Source organism: Talpa europaea (assembly GCF_964194135.1).
Source record: "Talpa europaea genome assembly, chromosome: 2".
NCBI lineage: Eukaryota > Metazoa > Chordata > Mammalia > Eulipotyphla > Talpidae > Talpa > Talpa europaea.
Genome location: NC_140068.1, coordinates 127,666,676 through 127,682,277, shown reverse-complemented (window position 1 = coordinate 127,682,277; position 15,602 = coordinate 127,666,676).

The window sequence follows — 15,602 nt, the reverse complement described above, 5'->3', positions numbered from 1 at the left end:
CCCCTTGAGGTGATCCAGGAGCACCGGTTTGACGATGGGAACACAGCTGCCAGACTTTTGCATTCAAGGAGGGGTGGAAGAGCAGACTCAGGATTTGGCGGTCATTAGGCTCCTAAGTCGGAGTGATGGAGGGGACAGATAGAGAGAGAAGAGGACCAGGATCTGCAGCAGAGTGAGTGGTGGGAGCCCTTGTTGCTGCATCAGCCTTGTTATTCCCTGTGGTCACGTAAGAATTGTCCGTGTGGTGTCCTTCACAGTGGATCATGGCAAATTCAGTTGGAAGCTGCAAGGCCGCTAGAAGCTTAAGGGCAAGTTTAACGTTCATGATGGGGGACCCCTGGGTGGAGAGGAACCCCCTTTCCTGCCAAATCGCAGCAGGACTGTGAGCCATAAGGAAGGCATATGTTGAATCCGCATAGATGGTGACTTTCTTATGGTTGCTGAGGGTGAGGGCCCCGGTAAGTGCTCTCAGTTCTGCCTTTAGGGAGGTGATTCCCCTGGGCAGCTTTCCTGCCTCGATGACCTGATCGAGGGTAACCATGGCCTAGGCAGCCCTCCGCTGACCTCGCGCATCTTCGCAAGAGCTGCCGTCTACAGACAGAGTCCAGTAGGCATCTGACAAGGGGAGTCGGCCAAACCCAGTCTGGAGGTTTGCATTTCGTCCAGGATTTCAGGGCATGAATGAGCGGCAGAAGGGGGGCCAGAGACAGAAGAGGGGCTGGGTTGAGAGAAGTTGACTGAGTGAGACTCGCCAGAGGGTTTTCGATAAAGAGCACATGGACGTCCTGTGAGCGGGCAGGAGTGAGAGTGGAGAGCGGGTGGGGAGACAGGAGGGCCTGAAGGTGGTGCGAGGAATGTGCTTGGACAGGTCTTCCCAGAGTAAGTTTGAGGGGTTCCCGGGTGAGTAGAGCTGCCACCGCCAGGGCTCTAAGGCAGTGTTGCCAGCCCCTGACGGTGGGATCCATCTGCTTGGAGAGATAAGCGACAGGACACAGGGCTGGGCCCAGAGGCTGGGAAAGGCCACCTGCCGCCATACCCCGACGTGCATCTGTGCACAGGAGGAAAGGCTTTTCTTGGTCAGGAAGGCCAAGGACAGGTGCCCTAAGGAGGATATGTGTGAGTAAAAGGAAGGCCCTGCAGACCTCCCCGGGGGATTGGAGACGTCCTTCGAGGGAGGCTTTTGCTGTGTCGTACAGTGGCTTGGCTGGGAAAGCAAAATTAGGGATCCAGTGACGGAAGAATCTGACCAAACCTAGGAAGGAAAGGATTTGTTCTGCCGATTCAGGGGAGGGAAGGTCCCGGATGGCCTGTTTGTGGTCCACCGTCAGCTGTTTGGAGGAAGGAGTTAGTGGAAGACCCAGATAGACGGCTGTGGGAACTGAAAGTTGGGCTTTGGACGGGGAGACACGGTATCCTTTTGAGCCCAGGAAGGTGAGAGTTGTGCAGTGTGTTGCTGAGATTGTGGCAGAGAAGGTCTGCAGAGGAGGAGGCCAGCAACATATTAAAGGAGAGCCCAGAGGGGAGGTGGACTTACCTGCTACTTTGACTGTTACCCTGGGCGCCTTGAAGTTTATCGGGGTCGATGAGTCCGGGCCTCTTCAGTCCTCAGCTGCCAAACCGAAGACTGCCGCTGGCAAGAGTTGCAGGGGCTGGAAGGACTGGTCCACCGCAGCAAGGCATGGAGGGACAGTCACTTTTCCAGTGACCCTGGACGTTGCAGATGGGGCATGGTCCTGGCAGGTGTTGGGGCATTGTCTGGACCAGTGGCCTTCTCGACCACATTTGAAGCAGGCTCCCAGCGGTGGTCGGTTGGGGGCCATGGGGCCCGTTGTCGTCCTCTGTCGGACTGCAGGCACTGCGGTGGTTGGAGGAACATGGCCTGGCGGTCTCAAGGCCCTACCAGGGCCTGAGCTTGAAGCCCAGCCTTCTGAAGACTACGGAGTTCCCTCTCTGCCCTGTCCTGTTCCTTCCGGTTTTTAAAAACTGTCAAGGCCATATTCAGCAGATCCTGGATAGGGGTTTGAGGACAGTCCTCAGCCTTCTTTAAAAAAAAAAAAAAAAGATTTATTTATTCATTTACACTAGAACCGGGGTCCAGGCCAGATACGTGGGAGGGTGAGAGGATTCACTAGAGACAGAGTGGGGAACACAGCAGGCAGACTGACGAAATACACTGCTGAGGGGAGTAGCAGGCGAGGCAGGAGAGGTCTGCTGTGCCATGTGGGACCCTCGCTGGCCGGCTGGCATGGAACCGGCACTGCAGAGGCCTCGGAGAGACTCACAGCGCGGCGCTTTGCCATCTGCGCCATCAGGGGAGTCCTCTCAAACTTCTTAAGCTTCTATTAATGTCAGGAGCTGACTGAGATATAAAATGGGTTGCCAGAACTGTTGAGCCTCCATTTGAGTCAGGGTCAAGCCTGGTATGGCGCTGGAACGCCTCCGTCAGGCGGCTAAGGAAGGCAGCAGGGTTTTCTGAGGCAGACTGGGTGATCTCCCTGAGCTTAGCAAAATTTACACTTTTGTGCACAGCCGCTTGGAGACCAGCTAGGAGACAGGTAATAAAATGGTCTTGGTGAGTCCTGCCCCGGGGGCCCTGCCTGTGTCAGTCTGGTAGCCCCACCCCAGCTCTGGGCTGGGAACTGCTGCAGAGCCTGGGGCCATGGTTGTGTCAGTCACAGGGACCTGATCTGCATGGTCTTGGGCAGACCTAAAAACCTGCTCCCTTTTGTCAGAGGTCAGGGTGGAAGAGAGGATCACATGTAGTCTTGACAAGTAAGGTCACAGGCTTGGGTAAGATAAGGAAACTCTTTGGTGTAGGTGGTGGGATTGTTAGTGAAAGAGCCAAGAAGCTTTTCAGTCTGGGAGAGACCAGACGGAGAGGAAGGACCATGGACCCTAATTCCTCCTTCAGTCCCCGTCACTTCCCTGAGGGCACCCAGAAGAGGACCACCCAGAACGGGTGTGGTGGCTAGGAGGTGAAAAAAAGAGTGGAGGCCGGATTGGGGGGCTGGAGGAGGTGAAGACTGAGAATCTAGAGGATCAGAAAACGTTGAAGAGGGTCCAGAGAGGGGAAGAGTGAGAGGAGTCTCAAGACTTGGAGAGTGTGGCAAGTTTTCAGGAGGGAGGGGCTGGAGGGGGGCACGGGAGCACAAGAGAAAGCCAGCCTGGCCCTAAGGGATCTCTGACCGTTTTCCATTGCGGTGACAGAACTCTTTAGGTCTGTAAGGATGGAGAAGTCAAAAGCGCCATGCTCGGCCCGTGGGAGCCATTGTCCAATTGGTATGGAGGCCACGCAATGCTGCAGTAAAAGATGAGACGCTTAGGGCACATATCTGGCCTAAGCTCCAAGGGACCGAGGTTTGAGAGAAGGCATCTGCCGCGAGGGTGATAGATAAGCTTCAGTCAGAAGTTGGCTCTCAGAGAGAATTTGATTCCTATATTGGTATGAACACACTTAAGTTCATACAGGCAAGCCAACCCCAGGTTCCCAAAGTACCTCCGACTGAAGACAGCCACTGAGACTTGTCTTACCCGGGCCTTCCACCTAGGTGGATGTTCTCTGGCTGTGGAAGTCTCTAGGCTCGAGGACCTGCAGTGCAGATGGTTACGCAGGGTGTTGAGCTGATAGGCCGATTGTGCCGCTGTCAGGGAGCAGGCCATCAGGGAGCCTTCGAAATTCATGCTGGGGGTGCAGCCCCCATCCCCCTATGTGAGTGTGCTGCTGGGGCAGGGCAGCCGCCTTGGGAGCTTTGGAACAGGATCCACCACAGGGCAGAGGAGGTCTAACCCCTCCTCCTTATTGTGGCAACTGAGTCCCTTCAGGAAGGCTCAGGTTGTCTGATGGCTTTGGAAAGCCTGAGGGTCCAAGCCACACCCTCGGCCCGCAGCCACCTTGCTACCAGGCAGGCCACAGAGCGCCTTGCCCTCCGTGCCTGCTGTTGCTGTTCCCGCCAGCACAGGGCCACGGCAGTCCCTGTGCCCCAGGTGAAGCACCGAAGCCTGCCTGCAGGCCCGGGGACCTGGGCCTGTTGTTCCATAGTGTCACTTCTCCTTTTTCAGCCAGGGGACCTCAGTGTCGGCTGACCTGGGCAAGTCGGCTTCTCTGAGTTCTACCCCAGCTGGTCAGTAAAACTTGCCCCACAGACCTGCCTGCCCCCGCACCCCTACACTGATGCTTGCTCGTCTGCTTTTCCACACCAGGAAGGGCCCAGCCTCACCTACACGACCTGTGGTCCCCCAGCCAGCTGAGGCTCCCCTCTTAGACTTATAAGCCTGTGGCCACTAGCATCTGGCCTCCTGCCCTCCCTGCCTCCCCAGGGTCCATATGGGGAACTACTGTGCTTTCTGCCCACCCCAGGGGGCCCCCGGTGCTCCCTCCAGCCATCCTCTCAGCTCTGCCCTCCCGGGGCAAACAGTGGTATTCCCCTGTCTTTCTCCATCAGAAATGGTGGAGTCACGTGGGGCGCGAGGCCGCCTACTCCTGACACTAAGGGTGACCCTGGGCTGGTGGGTTGAAAAACAGGGGAACACAGAGGAGGGAGCCGGAGGGGGCCGATCACATGTCTGGCACACGGGTGCACTGTCTCGTGTGTGTGAGAGGCCGGCGAGTGAGCAGGGAGAGGCTCCAGCTCCTGCTCCTGCATCCCCCCTCCCTGCCCCCCCTCTCCTCTCATCCAGAACCCCTGCCCACACCCTCCCCTGCTTCGTCTTCCCTCCCCACCTCCCCCAAGCACTGCAGCCCAGGCTGCACCTGCCTTCCCAGCTCTCCCCCTTCTCTGCCCTCCCCCGTTTTCTCTCTGCTTCTCTCCAGCTGCCAGCTGATTGGGTCAGGCAAGTCCATCCCATCCTGAGAGCCCCAGGGCCCCCTTTGGCCTCTAACCAGACCCCTCCTCTTCCTGGGACACCTCTCTTCCCGGGCCTGCCTGGGTGGCTGTTCTGTGACTTGGCCCCCAGCCCCCAAGCCTCCCCCTTCATCTGTGACTTTAGTCTGTTGTGGCGGTGAGCTGACACCCCAGGCGTGACCTCGGTGACTCTTGTGCCTCCTCGGTGGTATTGCTCCTGCCCTGCTCTATGCATGTGTATAAATACACGGGCACACACACACGTGCAAGCGCGCATCTCTGGTGCTGGGAACCGCCGGCTGTGCTGTCCTTCTGAGTCTTGTGGCCAAACTACAAGCAAACGCTGTCACCCCAGCCACCCCCGCCAACACGTGCCGCCTCCGACGAGCCTCCCTGCCATTCCCAGCCTGTGCACAGTCAGACCCCCCAGCCACCTTCCTGCCCCTTCCCCGAGCATGGGGGTGCTGTTCCGGCAGCTGTGTGCTTCTGGCCGCGACCAGTCCTGCTGTCTCTTGGCTGAGATTGAAACCCATTTCTGAACAATGGGGAGCAACGTGTTGTGTGCTGGCTGTGTTCTGTGGCGTTCAAGGGGAAGGGAAGGTTTAAGCATGGGGGCACAGGGGTGCCTGGGAGGCCCCAGTTTTTCCCAGGCTGCTCGGGAAAGCACCTGCACTTAGCTGGTCTTCATCTGAACCCTGCTGTGGCCACCAGGGGTAGAGTGCCAGCCTGGAGGACTCATGGGGCCTGGGTGGGAGCCCCAGAAGAACAGGGTGAGAGGAGAAATGCCTAGGCTGGAAGCCAGTACTCTGGCCCTCCCGGGGCGGCACACAGCCCACAGGCCCGACAGGTCAGAGAGCTGAGGGGGATTGGATGCCCTGACAGGCAGCGCCAATGCGCACCTTGCACCCCGAAGCCTGCCCTCTGCTGGCAGGACCCACACCCAGCGCAGAGCCTGAGCCCAGATCCCAGGGCCCCACCACTTGTTGAGTTTGGTTTATTCAGAAACAAAAGTGAAACACCAGGAACCACTCCCTGGCCTTGCCTCCTTCCTCTATCCTGGGCGATCTATAAATAAGTTTCCTCGATGTCAACTGATTCATAGAAACCTCCTCTCCCAGGGGCCACCGCAGCCTCCGCTGTGATACAGGGGCCGTCTCAGCCCCATGGACACATGTCCCAGCACAGTATGTACACCGTGGGGTGCCCGCGCGCCTTCCGCCTGGCCTCCACCAGCCACCCCAGCCCGGCTTCTGGCCAAGCCCAGTTTTCCACAGGGTTGGGGGAGTGTGTACCCCCAAATTGCCTGAGTAAGCCATGCATCCCCTCTATGGGGACTTTCTGTAAAAGAAGCAGTGAAGGCCACCTCTCTGCAAATCCGGGGTGGCCCCAAGATAATCAGGCACAGAGGCCCACGGGACTTTTGCAAAGACAGCAAGTGGAGGCCACCCCCTTGTGGACTGCGGTGGCCTCATACCTGTGGGACATTCGAGAGGAGCGACGGGGGAGGCCACCCCTTTGCGGATTGGGGTGGCCTCATGCCTGCAGGACTTTTGTGAGGAGGGGGATAGGGGAGTTCTCCCCTTTGTGGATTGGGGTGGCCTCATACTTTTGTGAGGGGGCAAGGGGGAGACCACCCCTTTGTGCACTGGGGTGGCTTCATGCCTGTGGATCTTTTGTGAGGGGCAGGACAGGAGAGGCCACTCCTCTGCAGATTGGGTGGCCTCATGCCCATGGGCCTTTTGTGAGGGGGGAAGGAGGAGGCCACCCCTTTGCACATTGGGGTGGCCTCACGCCCGTGGGACTTTTGTGAGGAGGACAGGGGAAGCCACCCCTTTGTGGATTGGGGTGGCCTCATGCCCGCAGGACTTGAGGGGTGATGAGGGAGGCCACCCCTTTGCAGATTGGGGTGGCCTCATGCCCGCGGACCTTTTGTGAGCTGGGACAGGGGAGGACTCCCCTTTGAGGACTGTGGTGGCCTCATGCCTGCAGGACTTTTGTGAGTGGGACAGGGTAACCTCAAGCTGCAAGACATGCGTAGTGAGCAGAGCCCCCCCTTAACAGGTGGGTTCCCAAAAAATAATCAGGCACACATGCCCATGGGGACTTTTGCTAGGTAGTAGGAGAGGCCTCCCCTTTGCAGATAGGGATCACCTCCAGAATAATTGGGTGCAACAAAAAGTAAAAATAAAAAAAAAATAAAGAAAAATCAAAACAATTATTGGGTCCAACAAAAAATTAAAAACAAAACAAAACAAAAAAAAAAAACAAAAACAAAATTGGGTGTAAAGGCCCATGGGGAAATTTCAAAAGGGAGCAGGGGAGGTCACCCCTTTGTGGATCTGGGTGGTCTCAAATAAACCACTGCTATCTCTGTGGCTACACTCTAGACAGGTGTTGGTGCCCACCTGCCCCAGCTGGTATCTCTGTCTGCACTTAGCCCCCATGCTGGGCTTTCAAAGTGCTGCCCTGCTCGACATGGTTGGGGTGAGGTGGGGGGCACGTGGCCCAAAATTGCCTGATATAACCTAGGCCCTCTGCAAGAAGGCCTGGTAAGGATTCAATTGGTCATTCAAGGAGCCCCTATATTGTAGAAAGGAGCCCCCTAAATAACTAGCTGGATATTTCTAGATCCTTGCCTCTGGAAGTATGATTAGTCCAGAGTTAAATTAAGACACAGCCCTAACCTCAGAGGCTAGGGTCTGCACCTATTTCACCCTATTAGATAGGGGAGTTGTTGGACCCCTTTTTTAAGCCGAGGGATGAAAGGACGACTGGGAAGGAGAGCCAAAGGATGGGGGGGGAAAGCCTGGGGAACAGGGATGGGTTGGTGAGGGCCAGGTGGGGGCAGAGCCCCCGGCCCCATGCCGGTGGCCTAGACCACCATTATCTTCACCTCGTTGTCGTCAGCCTGGTAGAAGAAGGGAAGGCATGGGCTGTTTCCAATGGTGACGCCTTCCTGGGAGTTCTGCATTTCTTGAAGCAGCTGAACGACCTGCTGCGCAGAGGCATTCTCGAGGGGAGTCAGGCCCAGCTGGGCCTCGCCCTGGGTCGGCTGCACATCGTGGACAAGGCTCACCTTACTTGGTTCTTTAGAGAGTGTAAGGGCAGGAGCAGGGCACAGCGCAGGTTTTCTGATCCCATGCAGACCGGGTAAAGGAGGAGTCAGAGTCCTCAGTGGTTTTGCAGGTTTTTTATTGGGGTTACACAGGCATATGGCAGGCAGGGGTGCTGGCTGGGGGGCTGGGAGGCTGGCAGGCCTCCCAGCCCCCAGCAAATCTTCACTTTATCTGGGCTCTCTGGTGATCTCAGCTTCTCTACCGGCTTCAGCTTCGGCTTCTACTGCTGCTGCTGGCGTCCCGGTGACACCGCCCTTAAAAGCACAGTCTTAGCTCAGCTGAATCCCATCTACCTATGCCCACACCCTACTCCAGGTGCCCGCCATCAGGCATGCATTCAGGACAAGGATCCATCATCTATCCTGATGGCGGAAGGGCAGAAAAGCCTGATATTTTCTTTACCCTACAGAGAGACAGAGACAGGATGCTGTGTGCCTGGCGGAGTGTGCTCTTCCTGAACAGCTGCCCGTTAGGGGCTTTCCTCACCTTGGACGTTGGTGGTGCCAAGCTTCTTGGGGACTAGGCATGCGCTAGTGGGCTCAGCAGCAGGGTTCTGGGCGGGTGCACAGGGCTTTGCCTGCCATTCGTTGCGTGCCTCCACCAGCCGCAAAACCAACTCTTGCAGCTCTAACAGCTTCACCTGGAAGCAGAGATGCTCAGAAGCCCGCCCCGCCCCCAGCCGCACCACCATGGAGCCAGAGCTCATCTCCTCTTTGTCCTGGGCCAGCTGGCTTATGGACTCCTCCTTCTCTTGGTGCTCCTCCCTCATCACTGCTCTCTGGTTCTGGTAGAGAGCGATGTATTCTCCTAGGGGGAGGGCGCGCAGACAGCTCAGCTGCTGGGGTCTCCCCAGCCTCTGCATAGCACCCCAGCTGCAGGGCACAAGCCTCCCTGCTCACCGATGGTGTCAGTCTCTCCAGACATCTGGATACATCGATGCTCCAGCTCCTCCATCCAGTCCTGTAAGCCCACTTTCTCCTGCATGAGCTCGGTAAAGCGGCCCTCGGCCAGACAGCGGGCTCAGGGGCTCAGCAGTGCTGTCCTGCCCAGCACCCAGCCCGCCCAGCCCTCCGGAAAACCACACTGTAGGGAAAGATAAAACTATCAGGCTTTTCTGCCCTCCCGCCTTTAGGATAGATGAGGGAACCCTGTGGTCTGAATGCAAGCCTGATGCAGGCACCTGGAGTAGGGTGTGGGCATATGTAGATGGCATTCACCTGGGCTAAGACCGGGCTTTTAAGGGTGGCATTCACAGCAAAAGCAGAGAAACGTAAGCAGAACCGAGAGAGCAGAGCAGCAGAGACCACCAGAGAACGCCAGAGAGCCCAGAAAGAGTGAAGACTTGCTGGGGGCTGGGAGGCCTGCCAGCCTCCTGACCCCCTAGCACCCCTACCTGCCATGTATCCAGTAAATCCCAATAAAAGCCTACAAAAGCCACTGAGGCTTCCAGGACACTCTTCTCCTGGACCCAGTCTGCTGGATCAGAAAACCTGCCCCGTGTCCATTCCTTCCTCTCTTACAATTGGTGTAAGTCAGCAAGATGATCCATGTAGACCGGTATGGAGCCCTCCGAAGACCGGGAGGGACTGAGGAGCAGCAGACAGTGTTTGCCTGTGACAGCGCTGGACGTGTCATGGCGGGACAGGGGAAGGGCAAAGTCCGGGAGCTGCGGGATGAGACCTCGCCTGGAGGAGGAGATGCCCGAGAGGACCAGCCAACAATCCCCGCCTAGGCAGCAAAATCATCGGGGGAGAAAGGACCACGACTCAGAGCTCCCCAGTGTGGACAAAGGGAAAAGCCGATGAACTTGGACTAATGGACTAACAATCCCGCCAGAAGGGGGAGGACCTTGGCAAGTTTGATATGTTTTGGGACCCTGAGGAAGGATGGGATTGTCCACCCCCAGAGATGGGAGTCTGGGGGTGTCAGTGGGCCTTGGTGGCCAAAGGCAGCCGGTGTACTGCCCAGCAGCTAAGCAGAGGAGAAAAGCCAACTGAGAAGGCAAAAGCTGGTGCTAAGTTCGGGAAGCCCTGAGCGGCTGTTAAGCACTACGTAAGCTAAAGGCCAGTGAGTCTTTTAAAATCACCTGTGGGTGATGCCCTGCTCATAGTTGAGTGAGGGTGAGGAGCTGAGGAGCCCATCTTTGGGGGATGGGTAGGGAACGTGGCTTGTGGTGGAGCCCACAGCCAAAGAGGGGGACCCAAGAGAAGCCGCATGTGGACTTGTATCCACGGATCCCCGACCCATGTGCTTGTGCAGTGGGTTGGCCTGAGTGCAGGGACCTGCATGCTGGAGCGTTGGAGCGACCACAGATAGAAAACCCTGAGGGATGGGCGATTACCCCCAAAGAGTACAGAATCGCCAACCCAAGAGTGAGTGCATCCTGGGGGTGGATGCAGTGTCTGGCTTGTGGCTGAGACTGCAGCCGGAGGGGGGCCGGAGGCCTGATGGCTCCCGGCGTGTGAAGGCTGATGCCTGAGTGGTTCCCTCCCTCCCATGAGCAGTGCCTTCGGCAGCAGAAGTGGTGGATCATCTACTGGTGCCAATAATTGTCTTTTGCCACTAGGTTGATGCCCTGCCTGGACTTATTTGTGTTCTGTTATATTTCATTGTGATATATTTCATTTGCTTTTGTGGGCCATGGCTGCAGTGTTCATATTCGTCAAGAGAAACGTGTGTATCACTTGTATAGACTGTCTGGCAGAAAACCCTGAGGGGGTGGATTGTAGGGTAAGGTAAAAGTATCAGGCTTTTCTGCTCTCCCGCCCATAGGATGGATGATGGAACCCTACGGTCCCGAATGCATGCCTGATGCGGGCACCTGGAGTAGGGTGTGGGCATAGGTAGATGGGATTCACCTGGGCTAAGATGGGCTTTTAAGGGTGGCGTCACGGGGACGCCAGCAGAAGCAGAGAAGCAGAAGCAGAACCGAGAGAGCAGAGCATCAGAGACCACCAGAGAACACCAGAGAGCCCAGAAAGAGTGAAGACCTGCTGGGGGCTGGGAGGCCTGTCAGCCTCCTGGCCCCCTAGCACCCCTACCTGCTATGTATCTGGTAAATCCCAATAAAGTCTGCAAAATTCAGGGGAGGCTTCCAGGACTCACTTCTCCTGTACCTGGTCTGCTGGATCAGAAAACCTGCCCTGTGCCCATTCCTTCCTGCCTTACACACACTCACCTGAAGTTTCTGCATGGCTCCCTGAAGGGCCTGGTGGGTCTCCCCAGGCACACTTCCCCCCGGGGGCTGGGGCCTCCATCTTCTCAGGCTCCTGGTCCCATGGGGCTACCTGCTGAGCCAGGAGCCAGCAGAGCAGCTTTTGCTCCTTTAGCTGCCTGTGCAGCCGCGCCTGTTCTTCCTCAGCCCTGGCCAAGGCCGAGTCACAAAATGCCACCTTTGGGCCAGAGGAGCAGGGTGCCCCTGTGGGCCGGGCAGGAGGTTGGGAGGCACACCTCTCTGGGCCTCCGTGGGCACACCTGAGATTCGAGGATGGTGTTGGTGTCTACCCACTGGCTCCCAGCAGAGGTGGGTGAAAGCTTAATCAAAGGGAGGGGAACCAAGAAGAAGGGTGTGCTGGTGGGAGGGGAAGGTGGGGCAGGGAAGGGGCCCCAGGGCCAAGCTCACCATGGCCTCGCAGCTGTCTAGATCGTTCGGGATGCTTAGTTTTGTCAGGGGACCCTTGTCCTCCTCTTCCTCCTCCTCTTCACTGTTCAGTCCATTTACTGTTGGGGGGGCAGCCAGAGGGGCTCAGAGAACCCCTGGGTTCTGAAGCAGCCCTGAAAGCCAGCAAGCTCTGCCCCCTCCTCTCTGTGCAACCCCGCGCCAGCAAGTCCCCAAAGGAGAAGGATCCAAGTTGTCCTAAGGGTGGCTTCCATCTCTTTGGAGTGCTCCTTTAGGGGTGTCGGAAACTGTTCACCAGACTGAGACTGGCACTGGGGACAACACTCCACCAGAGTGTTGATGCTGTGTTGCTGGGCACTGTCCCTTACTGTTCCCTCCCTCTGTATTTACTTAGTTCCAACAGGGAATCAGCTAGTTGGTGATTTTGTTCTGGTCATGAGGTGGCACCAGAGACTTGTCCTTGCTGACCTTTGCTTTTTCCCAGTGGTTCTCAGCTGGCCTTAGACTATTTGTAGGTCACCATGGAATCCTTGTCTTCCTCTGACAGCGCCCGGAGCCGCTCGATCACCTCTGTTCTCCACAGTTCCCATTTGTGGGGTGCGGTGCCTGAAATAGTTCCTCTCTCCTCAGTGTCCCACCTGATCTGTAGTTCGTTCTTGCAGTTTTTTTTTTTCCCTCCTTTCCGTTGGTCGGAGAGAGCCTACTCAGTGGGTGGGGGAGGGTAGCAGGGTTCTGACTCTTTCCCTTTTTTAAAAAAAAGAAATAATAAAACTTCTCTTTGGCAGAGACAAAAAGTCTCTGTCTTGTGGGGAAACTCACTGTGTATGTGAAAGGGGGAATCTGGTGTAAATTTCTCAGACGTGACCCAAGAACCCCAACTGTGAACCCAACACCTCTCCAAAATATCACTCCTCACCAATGTCAACGTTATAAAAACAAGCAAAGTCAGAGAAACAGTCAGCAAGAGGCACATCGAGGAGAACTGGCTGTAACTGAGTGAGGCAATTTGGATTATGGAACATAAAATGTACATTAGGAAGAACTGATGAAATTAAGCACAGAGTTTGGTAACTGTGTCAACATTGCTTCATTAGCTGTGAAAAAAAAAAGACAACTGTATTCATGTAAGATGTTAACAAAGTGGAAATGGTGTGGGATGAATAAGAACTGTACTATCTTTGCAACTTTTCTGTAAATGTAACAGTATTCATTAAATGTTATGTTTTTTTTTTAAGTCCTCAATACTAAATAGGTTGTAAAAGGAAAAAATGATCTACTTTCCTGTTTCCCCAGGTTTTGTTATCCAGAGGCTGGAGAGAGGGGTCCTGGGGGGAAAAGCTGGAAACCTCACACCCAGAGCATTCCCCCGAGTCTCCTCTCCTCTGAGCCCTGCTTCTCTGACTCCTCACAGAGCATCTCACCCCAGGACACCGCCCTCCAGGACCCCCAACTCTGCCCATCTCAGAACCAGCCCTGTCTGGGCAGCTCCACCAGAATCCGAAACACTCCACCAGAATCGGGAAACAGTCAGAAAACCCTTTTTATACCGGGGCTGCCCTGAACAGTTTGGCGCAGTAAAGAAAAGGGGAGACAAGCTAAACTTTCTCAAAGGAAGGGAAAATTCATTGCGCCCCCCAGGCAAGCGTCTTACCCAAGATGGGTGTCCCTGAAATCGTGCCCGTTGTGGGGGGAGATGTCATTTCATAGGGTGAGGAGAGGTTAGGCAGGAAAACTGGGTTGGCAGGGGGGAAACAGGCTTAGGGGGAACTAAGTTGTTTTTTCGTGGAGCTGAGTTGTTTTCTCCTGCTCATGGCTTCAGTTTGGGTTTGATGGAATCAGGGGTACTGGTGTCAGGGCCATCTTGTTGTTTGTATGTGGGCTTCCCCATTCCTGGCCCCTGCATCGACCTTTCATACCAGCCTTTTGTTGAAAAGGGGAAATGGTTCTCTCTTTGGCTACTTCCTGCTGGACAGGGGCGAAGACCAGGGTGGGCGCTCAGGCCTGGTTATGAGACAGTCTTTGCAGGGACGCGAGGATATGGGTGGAGAAGGAGTTGGTTAAAGGTGGTATGGGACAGTTCTTGGATCCGGTGTTGGATGAAATGGAGTAAGCATGGGGCAAACAGAAAAAATGAGGAGATTAGGATAAGAAGCCCTATGAGTGGTAATACTTTGCCCGAGGCTGTGCTGATCTGGAATTGCTGGGCATAGACAGAAGAACTGGAAGTGGCTTGAAGAGATGGGATTAGAAACAGAGGAAGGAGAGGGTTCTCCCCGGTGCCACAGCGGTTGACAGTTGAACGCTGGGTTGTGAAGCTGCCCACAGCCTCTACAGCACCGGTTCAATCCCTGGCCTCAAGGCGAGGGTCCCACATGGCGGGCAGACCTCTCCTGCCGCCCACTGCTCCCCTCAGCAGTGTGCTTCGTCAAGTCTGCCTGTTCTGCTCTTCGCTTTGTCTCTGGTGAGTTCTCTCACCCTCCTGTGTTTCTGACTGTACCCAGTGCTTGCATAAATAAATCTTTAAAAAAAAGAAACGGAGGAAGGAGAATCAGAGGGCCTCTACTCTATAGGCTGAGTGGGATGTGGACCAGGGATGCATTGATGCAAACCCGAGTTGGGCCCATGTGCTTGTATACATACTGCTTGTCCACAGGGACCGCTTTGACCCTGGACAGCTGATGCCTTGACAGCCGTTGGTGTAGTCAGGATGATCGTGTGAAGGCGCAGCGGTTGACGGTTGAGCACTGGGTTGTGAAGCTGCCCACAGCCTCTACAGCACCGGTTCAATCCCTGGCCTCAAGGCGAGGGTCCCACATGGCGGGCAGACCTCTCCTGCCGCCCACTGCTCCCCTCAGCAGTGTGCTTCGTCAAGTCTGCCTGTTCTGCTCTTCGCTTTGTCTTTGGTGAGTTCTCTCACCCTCCTGTGTTTCTGACTGTACCCAGTGCTTGCATAAATAAATCTTTAAAAAAAAAAAAAAGAAACAGAGGAAGGAGAATCAGAGGGCCTCTACTCTATAGGCTGAGTGGGATGTGGACCAGGGATGCATTGATGCAAACCCGAGTTGGGCCCATGTGCTTGTACACATACTGCTTGTTCACAGGGGCCGCTTTGACCCTGGACAGCTGATGCCTTGACAGCCATTGGTGTAGTCAGGATGATCGTGTGTGGACCCATCCCCTTTGGCGGAAGTGGTTTGGAGAGATGGCTTTCAGAAGAACCTGGTCTCCAGGGCACAGCAGGTTGACAGGTGCATCAGGGGATGGAGGCACAGGTTGTGGCAGACAAAGGTCTGCGTGTTCTTGGAGCAGCTGTCTGAGCAAAGAGAAGTATGGAAAATATCCAGCCAACAGTGTAGGTTGGACGCGAAGCTCATGGTTAGTAAGAAGAGGTCTGCCATACATCCGTTCAAGGGGGCTCAGGAACAAGAGGCCATGAGGAGTGGCTCGGAGATGCACTAAAGCCAGTGGGAGCAGCTCCACCCAGGATTTGTGGGCTCTGTGGAGAGTTTGGCTAGGTGGTCTCTGGTCAGACCATTTACCCGTTCTACCTTACCAGAGGATTGCAGTCGGGAGGGAATTTGTAGTTTCTAGGTGATGCCCAGGGAGGAGACCTGTGGAGTAATCTTTGAGATAAAGGCAGGTCCACTGTCCGACTGGTGATGGTGTCCACCGTAGTAAGAAGAGGGTGTTACCTGCGTTAGGGAGTGGAACACCCGTGAAGCCTGGCAGGATGGACAGTCGAGGATTGGGAGAGGGAGATGAGAGGGTCTTTGACAAAGAGAGTAGAAATCTAACAGACAAGAGGGTGATGGAGGGGAGAGAGCCTGATGAGCGAGCAGGTCCTGGACCCAATGTGGAGAACTAACATTTACAGGTTGGCCCAGTGTGGGTTTTAAGGCCTTAGGTCTAGCGAGACGAGCAGCTACCGCAAGGGCACGCAGGCAGGGCTGCCATCCTCTTACAGTGGGATCCATTTGTTTAGAGAAATAAGCAACTGCTCGCTGGACTGGCGTAGGTTGGCCCAGA